Source organism: Cornus florida, unplaced genomic scaffold (assembly GCF_030987335.1).
Source record: "Cornus florida cultivar Cherokee Brave unplaced genomic scaffold, ASM3098733v1 CherokeeBrave_3.0.0_Hap2_Chr06, whole genome shotgun sequence".
NCBI classification, from domain to species: domain Eukaryota; kingdom Viridiplantae; phylum Streptophyta; class Magnoliopsida; order Cornales; family Cornaceae; genus Cornus; species Cornus florida.
Window position 1 is genome coordinate 70956530 of NW_026775576.1, and position 26150 is coordinate 70982679.

The 26150-nt window shown below is 33.4% G+C and overlaps 1 long non-coding RNA gene across 1 annotated transcript; it reads right to left on the reverse strand.

The window, feature by feature from the left end:
- Nucleotides 1-6847: 6847 nt before the first annotated feature.
- Nucleotides 6848-9121, reverse strand: LOC132314915 (uncharacterized). The gene is made up of 2 exons (XR_009483541.1): nucleotides 9002-9121; nucleotides 6848-7104 (listed from the first exon to the last, which is right to left on the reverse strand). It is a non-coding gene; the product is annotated as an uncharacterized LOC132314915 (long non-coding RNA).
- Nucleotides 9122-26150: the final 17029 nt, after the last annotated feature.

Consider the following 26150-nt stretch of genomic DNA (forward strand, 5'->3'; position numbering starts at 1 on the left):
ATACTGTGGGGTGTGCTGGGTGTGTCCAAGAGTTAATTGGGGCATTTCATTAAGTTCTAGACTCTTTGAAATGTAAGGGTTGCCATTTCGGCATTTTTTAGTTTTCCAGACCGGAATGTCCCGTGTGGGACCCGCTACCGGGATTGTTGTGTACGGGAGTTTCGTTTGGATCCAGTTGCACCTCATTTTATTTTATTTTGTGTGTTATATGTGGTTGTGAATTATTAAGTGTGAATATATATATATATATATATATATATATATATATATATATATATACATTATACATTTATGGTGGAAATTTAAAAGAAAATTAAAATATTTTTGGTGGTAAGACCCACCACCTCTTTTAAAGGCCAAGAGGCCATTTAGGCCTCACATTTTCTCTTCCCCTCTCCCGTAGGTTCTATCTCTCTCTCTCCCTTCTCTTTTTTTTTTCGCAAACTTAAATCCTTGATTTCTCAAACTTTTTCCCAGAATAGCATCCTTGCTATTTCGTTCTCTCTCTCTCTCAATATCTCGTTCTATCTCTCTTTCTCAATCTCTCTCTCAATTTCTTTCTATATCTGTTTCTCTCCCCTTTCTATTCTCTCAAATTGTTACTATAATTATTCATTGATAAAGTGCTTTTAATTAAGGCAATCTTGAACTCAAAAGAGGAGTTTTATTATTTTCTTTCTCATTGCATCGCCTGAAAGTCAATATTCTCAAATAGACTAGCGTTGACAACTCACACTCGAAACCACATTGTTGGTTCTGGCACGCCCGTAAATATCAAATTCAGAATCGGCTCTAGCCAGTCAATTTTAGCGTCAACATTCTTTCCATGCCCGGTTGGACCCCACTAGGTTTATAGTAAAAAATATGCAATCGACTTCTCAGCCGATGTACCAGTATTCTAATCAGCCATATGGTTGGTTCGATGATTATCGGCAGACGCTAACAGCAGTCGATTATCAGTAAATTCCAATAGCTGATTATCGGCAGATGCCAACATTCGATTATTGGCAGACGCCAGCATCAGATTATCGACAAGTTTCAGCAGTCGATTATCGGTAAGTAGTAAATCAGCATATCACCCCCGTATCACAATCTCCGGTACGGGCAGCCGATGGCCAATCAGTCTTATGGTTGGACTGAAAGTTATCAGCGACCAACACCCGATTATCGGCAGGTGGCAAATCAACAAATGGGATAAATAAGATCCCAAATAAATCCCCAAATGGGAGAATTTAATCAGAAGGTATTTGCCCAATTGGAAGAGATTAATCAGATGAAGAAAATAATGAAAGCTTAGATATCGGCTACCCTAAGTCGTCATCAAGCTGAAAACTCGGCATTTCATGAATTAATTTTTTAACATATTTCTTTACCGTTGACAAACATTTCTCAAGGGCTACATACAACTACAGTAGGAATTCTCCCGCCGAACATAACTCTTGGTATGCCTAACGGTAATCCGCCGATAATAACAGAAACACAATTGATGCCGATTAAGCCGAATGTAAAATCAGCAAAGGTTATTCTTCAACACCCACCAGTTATGTCGATTCCCCCTTAGAAAGATCATCAAGAAATGGGGGAGATTGATCAGGAGATTAAAGAATTGATGGCTCAGCTTATCCAGGCTGAGGTAGCTCAAGGGCGTAGACGGGCCTGGCCAGGAAACCTTATCCTGACCATATGGTAACTCTGCATGTCATCCCTATATAACCAGTACCGAAATTGGCCAACCTTGTCGATCTCGACAGGAAATTTTACCAGAAAATCGGCAGCAAAGTTTGCTAGAATATTATCAATTACCGACTGCCGATTATCGGTAAGTTCCAACAGTCGAGTATTAATAGGTGGAAACTCAACCGGTTGCTCCTATAAATCAAGACGAAAAGATAGAGCAAACCCAACTTGCTCCCATTCAATATGGTTGCCATTAATGGAATGGTACAAATCGGCTAAAAGCAAAGTGGCTTATGTACCAGAATTCTTCGTTGATTGTGACATCTAATAATCGGCAAAAACAATCATCAGCTAAAAGAATTATTTTAACTCACTGTCCTTAGCCCAATTTCAAGGAAAGGAAAAAAAGACTAGCCAATGTTAATTTCAAAAGGTTACTTAGAGCTCAGTTGAAAAAATCGGCTGAGACAAAATCGGCTAAAAGAAAATCGATTAAAAGAAAATCAACTAAAAAACCAGCGGCTGCCGGGGGGGCATGTGATTGTTAACCCCCAACAAAAGCTATTTGATCAATACCCTCCACTTTAACTTGTCGATTATTGTGAGGTAATGCTTATCGATCAATAGATTTTTTGGTATGATGCAGTCTTGCTGATTGAGCTGAATGTAAAATCGGCTTAGGCAAAATCAGCTAAGAAAACTCCTTGCTGGCATAATGTCATTCATCTAGTAGAGATAATAGGTAGATCGGCTAGAATGACATTTCACAATAATTTAATTCCTAGCAATCATAATCATGATTTGCTAGCGGAGTTAGAAAATGCATAGGGGACAAATCCTTCCTGGGTTTATGGGCAAGTGATATCGGCAAACTTTCTAAGAATCCAGGAAGAAGCCTAAATCAGCAGATTTGGCTAAATAAAGATCATCTTAGGGGTGATTCAAAATAAATAAAGCTTTAGAACTCGTTGATTTGTAATCTTATTCCAATTGATTAACTCACAATTTCCTTCCAATGTATTTTAAAATTTCAAATATCTTATCAGCTTTATGGCCGACAGCCGATAAGACATTTAAAATTGAGGGTATTGTTGACATCCATTTTGGTAAATTTTGTATTGATGACATGGCAGTAGAGAAGGGTGATATTCCACATAGATTGAAGTTGAAATTGTATACAAAGATGGGAAGAGTATTTTGAATAAGATGTGGATAAAGATCATCGTTTTAAGACTTATCTTTTAGTTAGTTTTAGTTACATAATTATGTTATCTATAGGATTAGTTTATTTTGAATTTATAGTTTAGTTTTGATAGAGTTGTAATGCAAGTAAAATACTTGCATATAGGAATTTGTTTTACAAATTATTCTATAAATAAGCAAAGAGGCATGTTGTGATAGAGGTCCAGCACCCTTAGAAACATTTATTATTATTGTTGCTTCCTCAACCTTTTTCCCAGAATAGCATCCTTGCTATTTCTTTCTCTTTCTCTCTCTCAATATCTCGTTCTATCTCGCTTTCTCAATCTCTCTCTCTATTTCTTTCTATATCTGTTTCTCTCCCCTTTCTATTCTCTCAAATTGTTACTATAATTATTCATTGACAAAGTCCTTTTAATTAAGGTAATCCTGAACTCAAAAGAAGAGTTTTATTGTTGTGATACCCCTTGGATCCGAGACGCGGGTTGATCAGGCCAGGCCCAAACCCGAGGGAATATCAAACAATTAATATTTTAACGAACATGAAATACAAATTGAATTAAAGAAATAAAAATAACAAGCTAAAAGAAACTAGAATAAAAATCCTCAAAACATAATTATTTATATCCGTTAATCCAAAACTCCATAAGTTTACAACTCGGGAATCCATCCAGTGGACCCCTTATTAAAACCTAATAGAAACTAAAATATCTGAAATAGAATCTAAAGCTAAACATAGAAAAGATTCCTACGTAGTCGGAGGAATGAATATCTGTATCTGTTCTACACGTCCAAGCTCTAACGCTGGAACTGACGGACACCAGAAAAATAAAGAGTGGGTCAGGCCCACATGCAAGTCCTATTCTACTACGATCCAAGCAGTAATCCGATACACAAATACATCATAGATAGCTCAACAATATCTATCTAGTCCATACATATATATATCAACACTAGGGACATTCACTGGACTACAGTAGGGGTCTCAACCTGAATAGAAGGCAACATGTGAAAACGCACCCAAAGGTGGGCATGAGTACTTAGACCTAACAGGGTACACCTCAACCTACTTTAACCAGCTACGCATCCACTGCATATACGCACCCTAACTAATGAGTCTGAGACTCAAGCTCATCTCGTGGTACCATAAACATATATATAAAGTCCGTCTAAAACCAGAGTATGTCATTCAAATACTTATTGAGATGACATACAATATACAACTAGTTAGTCACTCAACTTATTCAGTTGATATGACTTAAATACCATCCATTAATCCAGGAATCCATTCAACTTAGTTGCAGTTGATCTGCCTCAATCACAATTTGGATTCAATATTTTTCAACCCATCATTTAATCCATTAGGGTAGGTTTAAGCGTTTTGAGCTAAACCGTCCCTAGTATGTCACCGTCCCATACTGGTGCATACAATCCTCCATATCTATGTAAATTACAAAACATAATAATAAGCTAGTAATTTATAATCCAAACCATTATCCATATCATTGCAGAAAGGTATTTAAAATTTCAGCAATATAAATCCTAGCATTAATTCATGTAATTGCACTAGAGAATTTGATATTCCAACAATTAACATCCAGAGCATGCATAGTTCAAACCTTAAACATAAAATGATTTATCATGCATCTAATATAAGATTTATAATCTTATTATAGTCCATTATGTTGCCCAAAATTAAGCTAAGCAATTTGGTTCTTTCCATCCATTATCAGTATGCTAAGTTGTATGCTTTTATACTGATTCATCCTTTAAATAATTTATAAAAATTTATTTACATATCCGTATTGTCAAATTTCCTAAGCATAAGAAGTGTATGATGCATTTTAGAACCATCTAAAGTCTATTTAACACATTTAGATTACTTAAAATAGGTTCTAAAACAATTCTGGGCAATTAAAACTAAGTTCCAGGTCACGGCCCAACTTAGTCGGCTCAATTGCCAACTGAGCAGGCTAAGTTCCTAACTTAGTCGGCTAAGTTTCCAACTTAGTCGGCTAAGTCTCCAACTGAGTCGGCTAAATTGGTGTTGATGCCGTCTTCTTCGTCCGTTTAGCTTCTGTAAACCCTAAAACTCCATTGCTAAGGCCTCTAAGCTTCAACCTACATCCCACACGTCCATACTAAATTATTTTAAGTGTTTTAACATGCAAAGATTCAATTTAAACAACAGTTCATGCATAAAGATCACAAAACTAAAGAAAGCATGAACAGGTATGTATAACTCTGCAACCCTCTGTTTTATTTTGATTAAGCATGCATAATTAATTTGTTTTAGCATTAATTAAACTCCTGGAGTCTAGCTAGGCATGCACAGAACACGAATTAAAGGGAAAGAGCAAGAACAGAAACTTGCCTTTGAGACTTTGGTTTTAAATCTCTAATTGTTGTCTCTGAATTTCCAACTTTATTCCACGCCTCTGTTACTCTTGGCTAACCCAGAAGCAACCCCGTTTCTTTCTCCTTGAACTTCTCTGTAAGCTCTCGAGTTTTCACTATCTGTTTTCTCAAAATCTCACAACTCTCTGTATCTCTCTACTACGTGAAAAGGATTAACAAAACCCTTGGCAGACATATACTTATGTATTTATAGGTTTTATTTGAAACCCTAAATTAAATCCTAAACCAACTACAAACACGGACCACAGTTAAATTAAAAACTATATATTTAAATAACCACATAAGCATATAATTAAACCAATACTAACTAAACAAATGTCAGTTAAATAAAATTTTAAAAAAAACAAATAAATCACATAACTCCATTAAATTAACAAATAAACCATTAAACAAATATAAATGCAATTTAAACAATTTATAAAATAGCAGGACTATCCTTTTGAAATTAGGGGTATTACAATTGTTCTCTTTCTCCTTGCATTGCCTGATAGTCAATATTCTCAAAGAAACTAGCGTTGACAACTCACACTCGAACTACATTGTTGATTCTGGCACACCCGTAAATATCAAATTCAGAATCGACTCTAGCCAGCCGATTTTAGCGTCAACATAAACCAAATATGCATTTTCAAGAATGTTAGTTTATTGGAAAGCAATGTTCCTACTAAGATTTACACCTTCTAAAACAATTTTATTCTAATTCAAGGTGTAGCATTCCAAATGCAATTTCAAGTAATGCATATGAATGTAATGCATGTAGAAGATAGTTTTTCAATCAATGAAAGCATGCATTGAAAAATTTGCATAAACAATGATTACTTGTAGTATGAAGATAAGAATTCCACAATAAATGGCATATTATCATAGTTATCATTTCTCTAGTGTAATTCATTCAAGAACTCCTCATATATGATGATCAAAGGCTTAAGGATACATTTCATTTTGTAACCATTTATTAATCATAGATGATTCTATCATGCCAAAAGAGTCAAGCAATAAAAAGTTCATACCAATTACCTTGCTTTTGTAGTTATTCCCAATTGTGATGCTCCATTGTTTTTAGAGTGAAAAATTTGGAACATTTCTTACATCACATGTTGAACAACCATTATCAAGTAATCATTTTTCCTTGGATGATCACTACAACAGTTCTGGCTTTTACCAACGCTCAAAAGCGCTGGTAAAAGTCTTAAAAAGCTTACCAGCGCTTTTCCAAAAGCACTGGTAAAGCTTGTGTCGGTAGGCCTTTACCAGTGCTTTTCCAGAAGCGCTGGTAAAGGGTCATTTTAGTTTTTTTTTTTTAAAATTTTTTTTTCCTCCCCCCCTATGCTAACGCTTCTTAAAAGAGCGCTGGTAAAGGGTTATTTTATATTTATTTTTTTTCTCCCCCTTTATTGTTTTTGAAAAAAAAAAAAAAAATCATCCAATATAACACCAGTTAATATAAAAATACTACCCAAATTATTTTTACATAATACAACCACAAATTAACCTACTGCCAATATGAAAAATACCATCGAAATTGGCTACTAATAGATAAAGCTAGTAAATGTCAACCAAAAAGCCAAAATGTATACTAATACAACCACAAGTTAACCTGCCAATATGAAAATACATCCAAATTGTCTAGATAAAGATACTAAATGTCACACAAAAAGAATTAAGTATTTTTGACAAATGTAGTACAAGTTTTTCAAAAAGAACCCATCCAAGGTGAAGGAAAAGACTGAAAGCACAGCCACGACCCCATCTTCAGCTTCAACTTCAACTTCAACAAGTCTTCTTCTTGCCCATTTGATTTGAATTACCCTACATTTTTTATAAATTCATTAAGCGCACATTATAATAAATGGAAATTTAACATATAAGAGAAATTAAAAGTTCATAACCTTAATTGAATTGGCATCATGACTAGAAAATGAATTTGGGGATACTCTAGGAGGAGCATTTAAAGAATCAAAACCCTTCAAAATAACAAAACAAAATACATGAAATCTTGGCATAAGTAAACATATATTTAGTAAAGACTAGTAACATTTATGAGAAATTTTCTGAGGAATTTAGGAAGATCAATGAACATTACACATAAACACATAAAAATTTTAAGATCCCATGTCTTCATATATACACATAAACACAGTAAATTTTTTTATAAATCAACAAACATTAGTTCAAATGAAATAATTATTATATAGTTCAAAGATGATCACCAACGAACAAATAAGTATAAATTTCAGTCAGCTTTTTTTTATTATTTATTTTTCTGAATTGTTGTTATTGTACTCTTCTTAATCTATAATATTCAGGATCTTAAAATATTGATTGGCTATGTGTTTCTGAAAATATGTAGACTTGCAATTGAAATGCTGCATTTGATTCGTGAAAGAGTTAGTTGACCTTATATTGAGGAGTTTTGTTGCGTCAATCTGTCACATTTTGATCAGATTTTTACTTTTCATATTTTTTCATGCTGTTTGTACTTGTAGGAAGCCAAATAGATGTTGTTTTTTTATTTGTACTTTTCAGCCTTTTATTGGATGCTTAGTATTGAAATAGTTAGGTTTTGCCATTTGGCTCATATGTCCTTAACATTCCCAAAAACTCTCACCAGAACTAAGTAACAGTATAATTTTCTTCCAAAACCTGCATAAACTTTGTGTTTTTTTTTTCCCCTTTTCAATTTTTGCGGCTGAACCCACAAATTTATAGACTTATTATATATATTTGGTGAGTAATAATAGATTTAAAATGGCAAAGTTAAGGACAAGTCAATATGATTTCAATGAAAGTATATTTGACCAAGAAAATGAATGTTCACTAAAAGACTTATCAACTTAGTGAATACAATATAGAGTAGATCTATTATGCACGTAACTTAGACAATCGGATACTCAATTAAAAAGTAAACAGTACAGCAATTCATGGTCAATCGACAACCTTCAAAGAAAAACAAAAAGTTTGAATGACATACCTTATCTAGGTAAAGGCCAATTGTGTAGTATAATATTGTTTTACAACAAACTTGAATGATCCTGTTAGCTTAGCCAAATCTGATTAATCGAACTATTCATAATCAGATTTTTTCATTTGTAGCCTTATTATACTCCAGCTCCATGATAATGCGACAATCTCCTATGGGAAGTTTAAAAATTTAAGATGAGTATTAACACCTAAATCTTTCTGTCAACTACTACTACAATTAGTTATATATCTGCAAAATTGAGTTGTAAAATTGAAAATTAAGATGAGTAATTGAAAATTGGGTTATATGAGAAAGGAGAAAGTGTAAAGTACACTTTATGATGCTTTAGCTTTTCCATATTTATGATGCTTTACTTACGCAACTCAGCTCAAACCTGAATCCCCATTACTTGAGTTCAGCTATGAGGATTCTTCTTCTTCAGTTGGTTTTTAGTATTGATGCATTACTTATATTATCTATAATTTCATAAATCATTTAGCAGTATATCTAATATTAAGTAGTAGACGATACACCTCAGTCTACCATTTAATCAGTTGAGTCTAATCACATCAACTGCCAATTTACTTTGACCATACAATTGAGGGTGTAATGGTTGTCAGAATACATTAACATAATTTGGGTCAATTAAACATGATTATAAACGTGTACAAGACACATAAGTTGCAAATGTAAAGAATATATTAACATAATTTCAGAACAAATTTCAAAAGTAAGTTAACTTACAGAAGGTGTAAAACCATCAAATGGGATCTTCCCCACCTTTGAATCTGCTAGGAGTTCTCTGGCAGTTTTGATATATGATGCCAACCCACCAGGATAGTTTGCATTAAGTCGAGCAACCTAAAAGAAACGGCTATAGTTCATGAAATTTTAAAAATAAAATAATAAGGTATGGGAACAATACTTCTAACATGAATTCAAGTGAAATGTTACGCCACAGAGATAAAGATAGGAACAATACTTCTAAAATGAATTCAAGTGAAATGTTACGCCATGGAGATAAAGATGAGGCAGATTCAAAAGGGAAGATAAAAGTCAAACAGTATAACCTAAACTTCAATTAATTGTAATATTAAAATTTCTCTTCTTAAAAGTAGCTATGGAGGCTCGTTATAAAATTTTAAGTACAATTGTATTAATTGCCAGATTTAGAATAGAGAAAGTCTATGATGAGGGCATAAACTCAAAGTAAGAGCGCCCTTATTATAGCTTTTACCTTCGAAAAAATCCAGACTTTTCTATTCTTATGCTTGTTTTCAAACTGAATTACTGAATTTTTTCACCAGTATCTCCGGTTTTAATCCAAAAAGTATGTATATATTCATAACTCAACATAATTTATGATATCATATAGAGAGAGAAGAATTGATATTGCATAACAAGAATGATCTGCAAAATTGTTCACGTTGACATTGCATCAATTCAAATATAGAAACCTTCATATACCCGATCGAAGAAAACTAGCTTCTCATCGTCATTAACGCTAGGCTCAGGCCAATGCTAGAACAGATGGCTCTGTCCGACCTCCAACAGCAACTTCGCAATCTCAACCTACCACACAACATCATGCATTCCAATCCAATGCAGAAACTAAAAAAATCAAACCATTTTAATTATATATATATATGAACCTGATTAGGGGAGAGTTGGGGGAGGTTTTTGAGGAGATTCAAGCTGAAGATGCCATATCGCCATTGATATCAAGCTCGGAGGCCATTACGTAAAGTGAATCAAACGATTTGCAGAGATTTTCTCAGCAACGAAGTGATCAATGAAGCCACATAGAAGAACAATGGTGGCGAACAAGTATAGGCTAGCGTTCATGTACTCGGACAGGTTTCGAGCCAGCTGGGGTCCGTATATGTTAACGATTGGAGGTAGAGTTGCTAAGAGAGAGGGATGGTTGAGGAGGAGGGGCACGTGTCATCACGATTGGGGAGTTGCAGAAAGAGAGGGGGGGCACAAGTTCAGAGTTGAGACCGAGAATAGAGATTGAAGCAATTGGGGAGCTGTAGAGAGAGAGAGATGAAGGCGACTGGGGAGTTGCAGAGAGAGAGAGGGGGCAAGTTCAGAGTTGAGACCGAGAATAGAGATAGAGATTATTGGGGAGGCTGAAGAGAAACTAGGGCTCGGATGAAATTGGTAAAGTTAGAAATAAAGTGAAAATTAGAGTGCCAAAGTTTCTCGCACTACATTTCGCATTTACCAGCGTTTGTTTAAAAAGCGCTGGTAATTAGTACTTAACACCAACGTTTTTTTCAGAAACGCTGGTGTTAATAGTACTCAATACTAGCGTTTTTGTTGAAGCGCTAGTAATTTATACTCAACACCAGCGCTCTTTAAAAAAGCGCCGGTAATTAGTACTCAATACCTGCGCTTCTAAAAAAGCGCTGGTAATTTGTACTCAACACCAGCGCTTTTTTAAAAAGCGCTGGTGAAACCCTAATATGTTGTAGTGGATGAAGATGCCTTCAAGCAATCCTACAAGGTAAACTTAGAGAATATTCTTTTGGTACCCAAATTTTCTTTGGTCCTTGGGAGTTAGGTAATGACATATAAGTTCTTTTTGGAACCCAAATCATCTTAGTCCTTATCATCTTTCTAAATGGACAATTTTGAATTATATGTCCAAACATTTTACAATAATTGCATTTAGGATATTGAAAAGAACTTTTGTCAAATGAATCATTTAAGAACTTTCTCTTTTTCAATAAACATGCATCTTTAATATGAGGATCATACACTATCTCATTTTTTAAAAAGACACTTCCTTGATTACCAAGCGTAATACTTAAGTTCTCATTTTCTTCGATAAACTTTGCTAAAATGTCATTTTGATCATCAATGATTTTCTTTAAAGACTCATTTTCGGAAATAAAATCAACTGATGACGACTCTTTAGAAAATACACATTTCATTTCATTTTTCAATGACTCATTTTCAATTTGAATCTTTTCTAATTTTTACACAAAATCATGATTTTCCTTTTTCAAAGAGCCATTTTCCATTTGAACTTGTTCATGTCTTTGAGAGAGATCATGGTTTTCCTTTTTAAAGGAAGCACATTTTACAAGCATTGTTTCTAGCACATCATGTAACTCTTTAACGCATTATGCAAATCGTTGAGCTCATCAACTAATTCATTATAGGAAGTTTCTAAATCAAAAGATTCATGATTAGAATTTACCTCATCTTCATTGGCCATGAGACAAAGATTAACCAACTCTTTGATGTTATTTGCTTCTTTGCTAGAAGTTTGGAAAGTTATACTCTTCTTTTGCATTGCATCACTTTCTTCACTATAAGTGGATGAGTTAGTTCTACCAATAACATTCAAATGATTAGTAATGTTAGTAAAACCATAATGCATCTCATTTATGCTAGAGGGTTCATTTATATTTGATTCCTTATCATGACTTGATCCAACATAGGCTAATTCATGCAAGTCCCAAATTTCTTTATCCGTTTTACAAAAGATAATTTTATTGAACTTATTTTTGCCCAATGCACAATAAAGATAGCATATGGCAAAAGCATTACATTGAATTAATCTATGTTCATTTTCATCCCATTCCCCTTTTGATTTATGAATCTTATTTTTTTCAACAACTTTGGTTGGGATATGACTATCATTTTCTATAACTTTTCACACATCAATATCAATACTTTTTAGAAACGCCCTCATTCTAATTTTCCAATAGATGTAATCATTTCCATCAAAACAAGGAGGTTTATCATTGGGTTGTCCTTCTAAATGTGTGATACTACCATTGTTATCCATAATCGTACTCTAAGACGATTAAGTCCTTTAAGTAGAGTTAGGCTCTGATACCAATTGTTGCCCAAGGATTGATTCTAGAGAGGAGTGAATAAAGTCAATGGCCAATTTTTGCAATTTTTAAAAAATGATTACTAACTAGGCTCTTAAAATAATTATGCAATAACTAAATGAACTAGACAATCGATTCAAAGCATAAAAGTAAAAGAGACAGGAAAGAGAAATTGCAAACAATGACTCTGCGATTTTAATGAGGTTCGGAAACTCCTACTCCTCGACTCAAGACCCCTCTTGAGACTTCTCAATCCCTTATGGCTTCTCTTACCAGTGGAGAGTAAACCTTTTCATGAAACAACTATTTGCTTCGTTTTGCTAAGAGAATAACCTTCCCTTAGTCTTTCTTTGGGCCACACCAACCCGATGGGTCAAACCAACCATTTACAATTGATAGTAACAAGAACAATGAAGTATAAGAAATATCTCTCAAAGATTGATGTACAAATTTATCTCTCAACTAGAGTATATATGAATATCAATGAAGCTCAAACTCTATGAATGATATGAATGAGAGAAGATGATATAAGTGAAGAACAAAAGCTCTTATGAAGTTAATAAAATCTCTCAAGTGTAGAATAAAGCAAAAGCCCTTTGAGGATTTGAATTAGAGCAAAAGCCCTTTGAATCTTTAGTTGAATCTCTCAAGTAAGTATATGAATGAATGAGAGAGATGAAGAGAAAATGTGAGAACAAAAGCTTTCTTTAATGCCTAATAAGGTCTCTCAAGTGTTAGCTCTCTTGCATGCACACAATGTTCAAACTTGGTGTATTTATAGCCCCATTTCATAATATAGCCGTTTGGGGGCAAAATGGTAAAGTCCCATGAAGTTAACTGGTCAAAACAGCCGTTATTTCAAATTTTGTCTCAGTGTCGGTCGACTGATGGTACACTTTTAGTCGGCCAAAACTACCTTGTCGATCGGCTAACGATCAATCTTCGGTTGGCCGAAACGATGGGTTTAAGAATCTCATCTCTCTGTTTTGTTATCGGCCAGCTGCCATATATTGGGCATTTTCACCAGTCAGCTGACAGACAAAAAATCTGTCCTGACAGTTCTGTTTTCAGTTTAGGCATTCCAGCAGACAGTCTGTATACCTTATTTTCATTGAAAATATTTAAGTAAATGTCTGTACAGTATTTATATATTCATTTACTTTAAGTTTACAATGTAAATAAGGAAGTACCCCCCATTTGGATTCAACAAAAAATATAAGAAAATTGAAATCCAACTAAATCAAAATGTAAAAATTTAGTTTTAGTACAAAATTGGATTTCTGACAGTTTTGATAAAAATGAATCCTTATGTAGACCAATGTAGACTTGGTTATAAATTCTGATAAAATCAGTTTCGGCTATTTGAAGTAATCATTATTTCAAAAATCCATTTTTCACACTTAGCAAAAAACACAGTTTTTCATGACGCGCATCTAGGGTCCTAATGTCCGTTACCAACTCATGATAATGAAGGCTTTATATGCCTTAATCGTTGACCAATATGAATCAAGTGATTGACGTACATGGTCTTAACATTTCTAACACAAGTGATGAGTTCGTTCAAAGCTTAAGCAAGCTTGAACTAACTCATTCTTTAAATACTTTGAAATTGAATCCTAAACACTCACCATCCTATCTACCCCTTTCTTCATGCTTTGTTCATGATCGTTTAAGCTTTAAGGTACTCTTTTCTTCCCTTCTTTGAGTTGCTTACTTGCTCATTGTAGTCCAAGCTATCTTTGGATGGACTTTGGATTTTGGTTCCTTGCAACTTCATGTCTTCTTTGAATCCATTACTTTACTTGATGTGATCTTGAATAATGAAATACTTGGAATGATCTTTAGTACTTCATTAAGGTCATTCTTTGAATGTGAATAATCTATATAACACTCAATGTAAACATTAGTCCTTAAACACCATTAATGATTTGTTATCATCAAAACGTACACCTAGATTGTCCACGGATAAAATCCTTAAGGTCAACACTATACACCCATATCAAACATATACCTGTAAATATTGTGGACGAGAAGATCCTATATGCAACTCTACCCCTTGCTTCTTTTGTCTCGAATAAAGGAAGAACCTCTTTTTCCCCTCCACCATGACTACCTATCTCTCTCTTTATTTCACACACACACACACACACACACTCACTCACCCACTCTCTCACACACAAACACACAGTGTGAATCATTGGATCATATTTTCTTTAAATGTAAGTTTTCTGTTGGAGTTTGGAGGTTTGCTCAGCATGTTGCAGGCTTCTACATTCTTCCTAGTTGCTGGTCTGACTTGGTTGTTTGGAGCTCAGCTAATTGGAACTCTAAAAAGTTTTTGGTTCATAGGCTGCTACTAGCAGCCTCTATCTACTTCATTACTTCATTTGGTTGGAAAGGAATGCTAGGGCTTCTAGGAACATATCTTCAACAGCGAAGCATACTATTGGACTTATTAGGAATTGTATAAGATGTAGATTGGCATCCATTAAGCTGTGAAGTCCTGCTGTGCTACGGCAAATTAACAATGAGGATGACCTTCTGATGCTGTTTGATCAAGGGTGTGATGTGGCTTTTGGACAACACTTTGCTCACTGATGGATCCACATGTTTCTATTTTTAGTTTTGTCTCCTATGTTAATAGGTGGTTTGTGTTGTCTGCTTGTTGCCTATTTTGCTTTGGTTTGTTCTTTAATTCTTTTCCCATTGTGCATTCTCTCTCTTTCTTGAATACAAGCTTACCATTTAACCAAAAAAAAAGTTTCTCTTTTTTATATTGGATACATTGAATTTTTAAATGTATACCCATATATAATAATATAAATATATAGAATTATTTATTTATCTTATCATCTCTTCTTAGTTCTTCGTGGATCACATATATTCTTTTTCTTTTTTCTTTTTTAATATTAGAACCTTAACCTAAGTGATCTACAATCGATACCGCGATCTGACTAGGGACGGAGAAAGTTAAGGACTAAGGGGCACGTGCGCCTTGCTCTGCCCAGATTTTTTCTCCCCTGAATTTTCTCATTCTTCATAGATTTCTATATATGGCAAATTAATTTCATCCCAAAAATATTATTATCTCTTTATATATATATATATATATATATATATATATGTACTCATAAATATTGACTTGTATTCATGTACATTATATTGTAAATAAATGTTATGATATGCAATACTTTAATGCGCCCCTAAATTTTTTTTCTGCTTCATCTCTAATCCTAATCGATACTGAGAATCATAACACTGAGTAAGATTTCATGAATCTATTTGGAAGTGTCCGTCAATGGACCATTTGTCTATTTAATTTGGGTCGTTGGCAGAGTCACTATAGTGCAGTAATAAGGGCTCGTTTGGCATGCGTTTTGTTTTTGGCGTTTTGTTTTTGGCTAAAACAGAAACAGTGTTTTTGTTGTAGAACGTTTTAGTGAAAATTCGGAAGTACATTTGGGAACTATGCTTTGTTGTGAAAATGTCAGAAATAAAAATATGAAAAACATGTTTGGGCACGCAAATATTTATATATATATATATATATATATATATTTTAATTTTTGCTATAAACTAGTTTATATACACATGTAATATCTTTATTGCAAAAATTAAAATATATATATATATACACACACACACATGTATCGGTGGTGATGAAAATTCAGTTAAGGGCTCGGACTGAAAACTTGCCCAAACATTAATCGTTCACAGATTCACGATCAAATTCGCAGCCAACTGGTATGACCTTCAAAGAACCACCTGAAAATGGATGCACAAGAAGGAGGCGCACACAAAGCTCAAATAACAACAACGATCTCCTCAGAAACCCTAATTTTAGATACCGAAACGAATTAGCAATCAACAACGCATCACCAGAATGAATTCTCATGAAGATCAAGAAGATAACGGAATTGGTGAATCGAAACCCACAAAATTTGGTCAGAAAGAGATTCTGGGAGCGCTCAAAGTGGTCGAGAGGGACTCCGTGGCGGTTGCCGAGAGCTTCACCACTCTCTTTGCTTCTCTCCGTTTGGCCCTCTCTGAGGTTTCTCACTCTTTGCTTCGATTTTTCTACCTTATATCTTCTTCAATTTAGGTAGGCTTGGGTCGGTGGTGATGAAAATCTAGCTTCGGTGTTGTATTTGATATCGCCCTTGAATCGCAGAGAGAGAGTATCAGGAGAGGAGAGAGAAAATTTGCCCAAAAAATGACCTAAAATGTTATATACGTGAAACAAGTTAGGCCAGCTACTTCCTCCACTACAGTGAAAATTTGTCCAAACAATACTGAAACAAGATAAAACACCAAAATGGTGTTTTTAGTTTTGGGCCTCTTTATTAAAATACTTTATAACTGTGCAAAACAAAACAAAACCAACCAAACATATTTTGGGCTTCATTTGGGTTACTGTAGCGGGCCTGAAACAAAAACACAAAAACAAAGTAGATGCCAAATAGCCCCTAAGAGAAATGAAATAGCGTTACTTAGCACTTATGAATGAAAGGGAAGGAAGCTAATGAATGAAAGGTTTGAATTAGGATAGAAATTTTGCTCCAAAAATAAAGGCCATGCAATCGAGATCGATAACGGAAAAGATAGCCTAATTTTATTCGAAAACTGAACACAAGTATAATATAATATGAACACAACGATAGAAAATTTTTTTAAAAAGTAAGATATATGTACGACATGGATTTGTCCAAAAAAATATATATTAATATGTACTATATATATAGATATTATTTTTTATTCATTTTATTTTAATAATCATGAATAAAATAACTAATTTGGAACTAAGAGCTAGATGCTTGTTATTTTTGTTTTATTCAATTTTTTATTATTTTTCTAATTAATGCATAAAATATATTAAATTGCATTGAATCTCTTTCTTCTAAAAATATAAATACAAAACTACTCTGGGTTATATTAATGTCTTGTGCATTTGTGTTCAACCAGAAAATAAAATATTTAATTTTCAAGATACTTCTAAACGCATCCGAACACGTGTCCAGGTCCTATCCGCATATCCGATGGGTGTCAAGGTATTTGATATTGTCACGGCATCATAAAAAATATATATCATATCAGTGTTTTCTAAGCCTCAAATTAATCCATGATAGGGGCTTTGTATGCAAGACAACAACAAAGATGTTGGATGTCAAAATCATTTTAAGAGGAAATTAATGAATCGCGTGAATTGAAATATTAGGGTTTTATCATTAATAATTTCTTAGACAATTTTAAAATGTTTGACCATTTGATCAATATACTTGAATTTTAATAATAACACTCAACTACTTGAATTGAAGAATTCCTTTGATAAATAATCAAGATTAAGTAAAACCATGATCTATAGATTTAATTAGTGTGGTAATGTGGAATGGATTCACAATAACTCCTCCTGCTTTAAGATGTCTAGTATTACTTTTTTAAAGAGGTTATTATCCAACTTTGTTCAAATTACCCTGGAATCACAAATTTAAATATACATCTAAATTTGCTTTTGTTTTGTTTTGTTTTGTACCAACTTAGTCACATAATTCTTTTCAACGGTTGCTTTTACGCTCTAAGTGCGTTTTGGTTCAAATTCTTACTATTTATGATTTAATTGTGCCATTTTCACGTTCCTTCTCGAATTCGCTTCCGCTCCCGTTTTATGTGACTTAGAATACGAAGTGATTGTTCTCATAATCTAGATCAGTATTAAACAATAATTCATTTGTTTTTATTTTTACAATATTTTTTTAAAAAAACAAACACATATATATGTATACACACACTTACCTCTAACTTTATCAATACATCCCTTCTTCTTAAAACTGTAGTGTCATAGTATAAATATTGTACCAGGACATAAATGTGCTCCCCACCAAGTAGGAATGTAGTCAACAAATTATTTTTCTCATTTATTTAGGGAAAGAGTCAAAATATTTATTGTTCTTTTAAAAAAAATAATTGTCACCATTAATGTCATAATATGTGACTAGAAATGAATGGCAAAATGGGCACTAAATTCCGGGCCGGTGCACAAATGGACAAACTTTGAAAGAAAAAGTCCATTGCTCTGTCACGTGGTATGAACGAGTCAGGAAAGCAAGGTGGGACCCAGATCTAGAACCAACTAACCAAGTCCCACGCAGAAAAGAAAACAAAAAGAATAAAAGGTTACAAACAGATCGAACTCTCTTGTATATCTATATCTATATTATATGTGTATATTATTTATGACTATTGGCCAGGGTCCAGTCAGAATTTTAATTTAGAGGAGTGCAGTGTAAAAATAATAATAATAATACATATTATATACATCATTTTTTAATATAAAAAGAAGAATGTTAAGAAGTAGGGGCAAAAAAATTTAATAAGAAGAAGAAAAAAAAAAAAAGAAAAAAAAAGTGAGAAATTTGAAAAGAAAAAAAATTAGAGTTTGTAAAAAAGGAAAATTTAACTTTTTTTTTTATATTTTTTTTTTATGAAAATCAAAGGAATATTAAGAACAAAAGAAAAAAGGAAGAAAATTTTAGAAGACAATTTTAAAAATTTTAAATTTTTGGAAAATATTACATAATTTTTTTTTTATAAATATACAAATTAAAATAAAAATTACTATATTTTATAGTGAGCGAGGCCAGGAGGGACATGTGCCCCCTCAAGCCACGCGCCGGCTTTGCCCTGACAGTGGCAACGTTTTCCTTTTTTTTGTCCGGGCTGCTCTTCTAGAAATTATAACTCTTCTAGAGTGCAAAAGGAGAATCAGCCTCTCTGACTCAATTTCTTATTTATTTCTATTCATCTTGAAGCCATACCCATCATCCAACCCCTTGTAACACTGCCATATTTCTCTCTCTCTAAAACCCTCTCTCTCTCATATATACATATATATATGTATATATACACAACCCTATAGTGTCCTACAAGTAATCCCAAACAACCCACTTCCTTCCAAAAACAGTCTCTCTCCCAAGCACCACAAATTCTTATTATCCATTGATGCTTACTAAAGAGTCCTACCAAGTCTCATTAATGGACCAAAACCCTAACCCTAACCCTAAGATGCCGGACTTAGATGAAACAGAAGAAACACTCTCTCTTAGTGATCTTCCAATATATAGGGACGCATCAGAGTCCGAAAACTTCTTCAAAGAATATCAAATCTCATCATGGTCCTGCGATCAAGACTACTTCGAGTTCTTCAGTGAAGAATGGAGTACTCCTACTACTATTAATCCACCCGACAACAACGTTATTTTCTGTGGAAAGCTCATTCCTTACAAACAACCAGTGTCCATTGACACCCACAAGCTCGAAAGCACCAACCTCAAAAACCCAAAAAGGCTAGGCCTTTTCCGGTGGAAATCAGAGTCTCTTAACAAAGCTAAAACCTCTGCCGGAGGTACTAAAGGTCCATGCAAGCAAAAAAAAGTGTTTAAATTATTATATGTTTCCAGCCCAAGTAAGTCATTGTCATCATCCCCGGTGTTGGAGAAATATACACGTGGTTCCGGAAGGTATGGTGTTTCAGTTCGGAAGGTGTTGGTGGTGGCGCCGCGGGCAAAGTATAGGTGGTACTTGTTTATGTTTGCGTTGTTTTAATTGGACAGTGGTGGTGAGAAGGCGGGTGGCGGTAGGAGGAGGTGGAAGGGGTTGTGGTGGGGGCTGATTAGGGCCGTGGGTTTCGGTGGCCGCCACCATGCAAATACCGTTGTTAAGGCATCGTTTGGTTGCATGCCTCGCGTGTGAAAGGGATTGGTCCTCGCACGTGCGTTCCCAGCATGCCAACAGTGACTTGCAAAGAGCTCGACAACGTGGAGAAATCCATGCCCACTCTCATTTTTGTGGCGTGAGTTACACGCCCTCATCCTAGCCAATCAATCTATTTTAGAATTTTGGGAGAGATAAAAAATGAGATACATCATCCATGTGTACAGTGGTTTACCACAATATTAGTTGGATTGTGATTACCAAAAACCACTAATACTATGAAAGTGATATGCAATTATGCATCTTTTGATTTGAAATTATCCTTTAGCATTATGTTTTCAAAAGCATCTTTGCTTTTCAATATAATACCATATTATTCATTAAAATGTATAAATCATCTCTATCTTTTACCCCCAAAAAAAAAAAATTGATTTGGAATACCCCTCAATCACATGTTACTCAAGTCACCAAATGACTAGGTTTACAATTCTCATCTTTTTTATGCTAAACCTCAAAAATGGTGTTACATTAGGTTTAAGAGGACTGTTCAATTAGTATCGGGGAGAAACACAACTCACGCATATTTTTCGTCCACACGCTTGAATTCGAAACTCTCTTATTTTCTTTGAGGAGAAGGAGGTTACACCATTAAATTAAATACTCTTTGATAAGTTCTCAAACTATTAAGTATCCTCTTATTTTGTAGATTTTATAAGAAGCAAAAACATATCAGTGGTCCATAAATCATTTTTCATTATCTGAATATTGATTTAAAACAATGTAAAATAGAGAAGATGAGTGCTAACAGCAGTCAATAAGAAGATTGTCTCTCAACACTGCCTTTTGTATGTGATTGGTCGAAAATCAAACACTTTACATCCCAACATTAATCACAGAAGGTGAGTGTCGAGAATGATATTAATTCCCTCAAACTTACTTCATAATCGGTTGTGGTTGAGAAATATTAAATATCTCTTTTATAATACTCATATAACATTATCATTACATCCAACACACCATTCACGTTTATTTTAAAAAGTAAGAGCAAAGAAAGTCGTATTTTTTTCTATTTTTTATTCTATCTTTTATCTTTATCTTTCTAAAATGTCCTTTTCCAAATTATGGAATGATGTACCATTTCTCTCATGCTCAACCAAATAATACGTGTAAAAACTCTTTTCTTGAATATACCTTCCCTTGCTTTCAAGTACCAAAAAAAAAAAAAAAAATTCTATCTTTAATCTATATCTTTCTAAAGTGTCCTTTTCCAAATTATGGAATGATGTACCATTTCTCTCATGCTCAACCAAATAATACGTGTAAAAACTCTTTTCTTGAATATACCTTCCCTTACTTTGAGGTACAAAAAAAAAGAGACTCTCTCTTGGCGAGCAAGCAAAGGCGAAATAGATTTTTGCATTAAAGAGGACATAAACAATAATAAAATAATTATGATATATAGAGATGTTGTAAATGAGACGAGCACAAGAGAAGGATGTCATGATTGGAGTACAATTATAAAGAGAGGATGTACAATAATTAACAATGACATCAAGATAGTGGCATACATGTCAAAAGGCATATATATTAAATCTCACACAGTGACACAGTTGACATTAACCTTATTTTAAGGACGTCTAATTTCATATATTTTTCTAAAGGCAGACAAGCTTACATAGGCAGAAGGAATCCTTTCAGTGTATACTCTTGGAGAAGCAACCTTTACAAATTACAACCATATATTATATGAAATATAGCACAAAGTATATTTACCATGTGCCAGTTTTATACAAATGCATGGGCATTTATTTATTAATATTAACTAATGAAGTTTAACTATTTATTATTTGGAGAATAAATAAAATTAATCAACTAATCACTTATGCCGAGCTAATGACATGGACCTCTGCTCTTAAGTTATGGTGTTTGACAATTGGAAATTTTTATTCCACAAATGAAGAGAATGCCCTAAACACGTAAAAGATTTTCAAATAATTTCACTACAAATTTCATTAAGTACACCTCATAAGGTTTATAGTCGCGACAATCATGAGTAGTGTTAGTATAATTTAATTTCATGAGTAATAAGTGTGCAAACTTCAGAAAGACACGGTGCATTTGTTTAAGGAAAAAAGAAATTCATCTCATTCATGAATTTCTTTGCCCTTAAGTGTTTATGCCGACCTAGTGATATAGACCTCTGCCCTTAAGTTTGGGGCTTGACAATTGGAAATTTTAATTCCACAAATGAAAAGCATGCTCACACACAAAAGATTTTCAAATAATTTCAGACAAATCCCATTGTGTACGACAAGTACACCTCATTCATGAGATGAGGGTTACGATCATGATTAGTGCTAGTATAATTCAATTTCATTAGTGACAAGCATAAAAGCTTAAGAGAAACACGACGTAATATTTTTTTAAAAAAAATATCATCGTAAGTGTTTATGCCGACCTAATGACATATATGTGCTGCATTCATAAAAGATTTTCAAATAATTCAAGACAAATCCCATTAAGTACGACTAGTACACTTCATTCATGAGATGAGTGTTTCAGTCGTGTGACGATCATGATGCTAGCATAATTCAATTTCATCAATGACAAGTGTGAAAACTTTAGAAAAACACAATCATGATTTTTTTTTAAAAATCATAAAAAAAATCATCGAAAGTGTTTATGCCGACTTAATGACATGTATGTCCTGCAAACATAAAAGATTTTCAAATAATTCAAGACAAATCCATTGACTACTATTACTACTCATCATTCACGAGGGATTACAGTCCCTACAATCAGCATAATTCAATCTCATGGTTGACTGTCCAACTTAATAGAATTTGAATCCTTACGAAACAGTTTGAGAGGTACAGGGAAAGATCACTTAGACTATAAAATCCTTGATACACCTAAATTACAAATGAAAAAAATAAAATAAAATAAATTATATATAGCAGAAAAGAAAACTGTAAATGAAGCATGGGCTAAACAAGAAAATTGGCCTACAACAAAATGGCCTCAAGCCCAATGGGCTAAATAAGAAAAAACATTTGAGCATGGAAAGTAGAACCAAAGAGCCCAAGTCCATGACCAGGACCTACTGGGGTCGAAATGTCATAGAATCCACAATTTGATTGAAGATGACAAGAGGTGGGAGGACAGAATTTTGAAAACATCCACACATGATTAATGTTCAAATCTCACAAGAGTCATTTCGGGCAAATAATATAAAAAAAACTTGACGAAAAAGGTCTAACAGCTAAATATTAATAGGAGTAATATACGACCCGTAACGACAGTTAAAGATGTACAAAAGTTTGTCGGATACTAACGTTTTACGGACACTCTTTGAATACGTGTTCGATATTTCATTTACGGATTATTGATTAAAAATTAAATTTTATTATATTTGGACACTTCTCCTATATTTTTAAACACTTGCCGATACTTTTCAATATTTTTAACACAAGTCTTATATACATAGACATATGTAGAATAGTTGTAATGACCCGGTCATTTTCCTTCCTTTTATTTTTTTCAAATTTTGCGGATAAATTTTTTTCGTTGAATTTTCTTTTCCAAGTTCGGTTTCTTGTCACTTGGTGTCGTCTCGAGTGCTCGGAAATAGTTTCCGAAACTCTTTCCTTTGGATTGACAATTTCCTTATAGGACCACGTCATTTCTACATTTTCATTTTTTTGGACATTATTCACTTTTCGTCCTTTCCCCCGTTTGTCACTTTTTGGCATAACCTCACTTTTTAGCTCGGAGTTGGTTTTTGACTTCACGTACCTTCATTCTAAGTGGTTTCTATAAAATACGTATCTTTACTTTTGTAGAAAAGTACTCTAGTTGCTGCTCGTGTTCATAGGGGCATGGATGCATAGTTTCATCAGAAACATTGACGTTTCTTGGGGTATTTTTCATAAATATCTTTGAACATATTTTGATTAGGGGTTTTTAAGAAAGTATCTTTTAGAAGATATTTTCATTCTGGATCAGTTTTGCAGTTATCCCTTTTTGTAAGGGCCATTGTGCAATTAACGAAAGTTATTGCAAAATGTCTCATTTTGAGCCTGGATCCTCGTACGGGATTCATTTTCACATTTCGTCGAGTCGTGTACTCTTATAATTTCCTCCCGATCATTTTCCCAAATTTTAGGGATTTCGGCCCCGGTTGCCGCCGAACTTGTTCAGGGCATTTCTTCCTATACGGGACTCAATTTTCGACACCGTTTCTTCTGTTATTCATTTGTCTTTTCATTTCGGTTCTTTTTCATTCACAATGTTTTACCGTTTGAGCGCGTCTGCGCAAATTCCACTTTTCTGGACTTGGCGGAACCCATTCAGGGCATTTTTAGGGTTTTTCTATAAATAAGGGGTCTTAAAATGAAAAATCTGATTTCTTCATCTTCTTCCCCTCTTGGCCGACAGCCATGGCAGCCCAAGGGGCTGCCACCTTCTTTTCTTCTTTTCCATCTTCTTCCCTCGTGTAAAATGTCGTAGTGTTTTAGCGTTTATCGTAAGCCTTGACAAGGCGATCATTTCCCCCTTATTAGAAGCCAGTTCTGACCATTTTTGAGTTCGGGTTTGGATTTTCATAGTACCTCAAGAGTTATTGTTGCTTCCCTCGTTGTCCCTGACAAAACCTAGAAGTATCATCGGATTCAGAGCGATTTCCTTCCAGTGGGGACTTGAGATTCCATCTCAAAGTGAAGTAGGGGATGTCATAGGCTTATATTTTTGTCGTCTTACATGCTATTGATACTTATACAACTTGTATGCATGCCTTTTAATTTATTCTAAAATTTAATTTAATTATTTTCTTTGTATAGGATTTAATTTACATGATTATATATAGCTTAGAATTAAATTATGGCATGCTATTAAATTAAGCCTTGTTATGTTCATTAACATATATTAAATTGAGAGTATTTGAATAAGTATTGAAACTTTTATTTTATCTTTAACTTGTATAAAGATTTAATTCGCATGGTTGTAACTCGAATGAAATCAACTTATAATATGATACTAAATTAGGCTTTAGTATGTTCTTTAATATATGTAAATTTAGGAATATTTAGAGTTGTATTAAAATATAGAGAAAATTAATTAATTATATTAATTAATTTTATTTTAAATGTTCTAATCACTTAATTGAATTTTTAACTTGATATTGTTGATGAGCATGCTATGTTCTTTCATATAGATTAAATTGAGAATACTTGAATAGGTTTTGAAACTATTATTTAATTATTTTCTTGAATGAAAGTTTAATTCTCATGGTTGTATCTTACATGGAAATAACTTGTAATGTGATATTAAATTAAGTCTTGGCATGTAATACCCCTAATTTTTAAAATGATATAATTGAAATTTAATTATTTATTTTATGTGCATTTTTAATTGATTGTGTTGCTCTGTGCTTATGTGGCTATGAGTTTATTTGATTAATTGTTTATTTGAAATATGTGATTTAATTGTGTGTTTTAATTGATTGATAGTGTGAGAATTGTTTGTTTAATTGTGTGAAATTTCTTGTAAATTATTTGTTAGTTTTAAATGATTAATTATTTTATTTTAATTTTAATTTTAATTTTAATTTTAATTTTAAAAGGAGTTAGTTTGGATAGTAGTAATGGACTACCCAATGGGTCACATGGACTACTTGAATAAGAGGCTAGATGGGTATGGATAATTACCCATGGATGGTTATGTATATATATATATATATATATATATATATGTATATATATACATATATATATATATATAAGGATAGTTTAATTATTATATATATATTAGTATTTATTTATTACTAATAGTAAAATTATGATAGTTAGTGATATATATATATATATAGTTATGATTATATATTATATATGTATATATAGTCATGTTTTATCAGACTTAGTATTTGTATGTATATTTTTATTTTTATTTTCCTTTTCCTTTTATTATATTAATCTTGGGGTATAATTAAGATTAGGGTTTTAGTGTATCATAAATGTATATATATTTGCCTTATGTCTGCCAAGGGTTTAGAACCCTATTCATGTACTATTGGAGGCAGAAAAGGTTTGAGAGAAAACAGATAGTTTTTAAGAGAGAAGAAACTAGTGTTTCGGCCAAGGACGTAAGGCTAGACCAAGGAAGAAGACTAAGGGCTATTCGGGGGTTGGAACCAGAGCAATAGGAGGCTTCGACGGCGGCCAAAAATCACTGAAAAAGCTAGGAAGGAGAGGTTAAGGTTTCAATCCGAAACCTAGAGGCAAGTTCTTCTTCTAACTCTTTCCCTTAGATTTCGTGTTCTATACATGCGTAGGAGATTC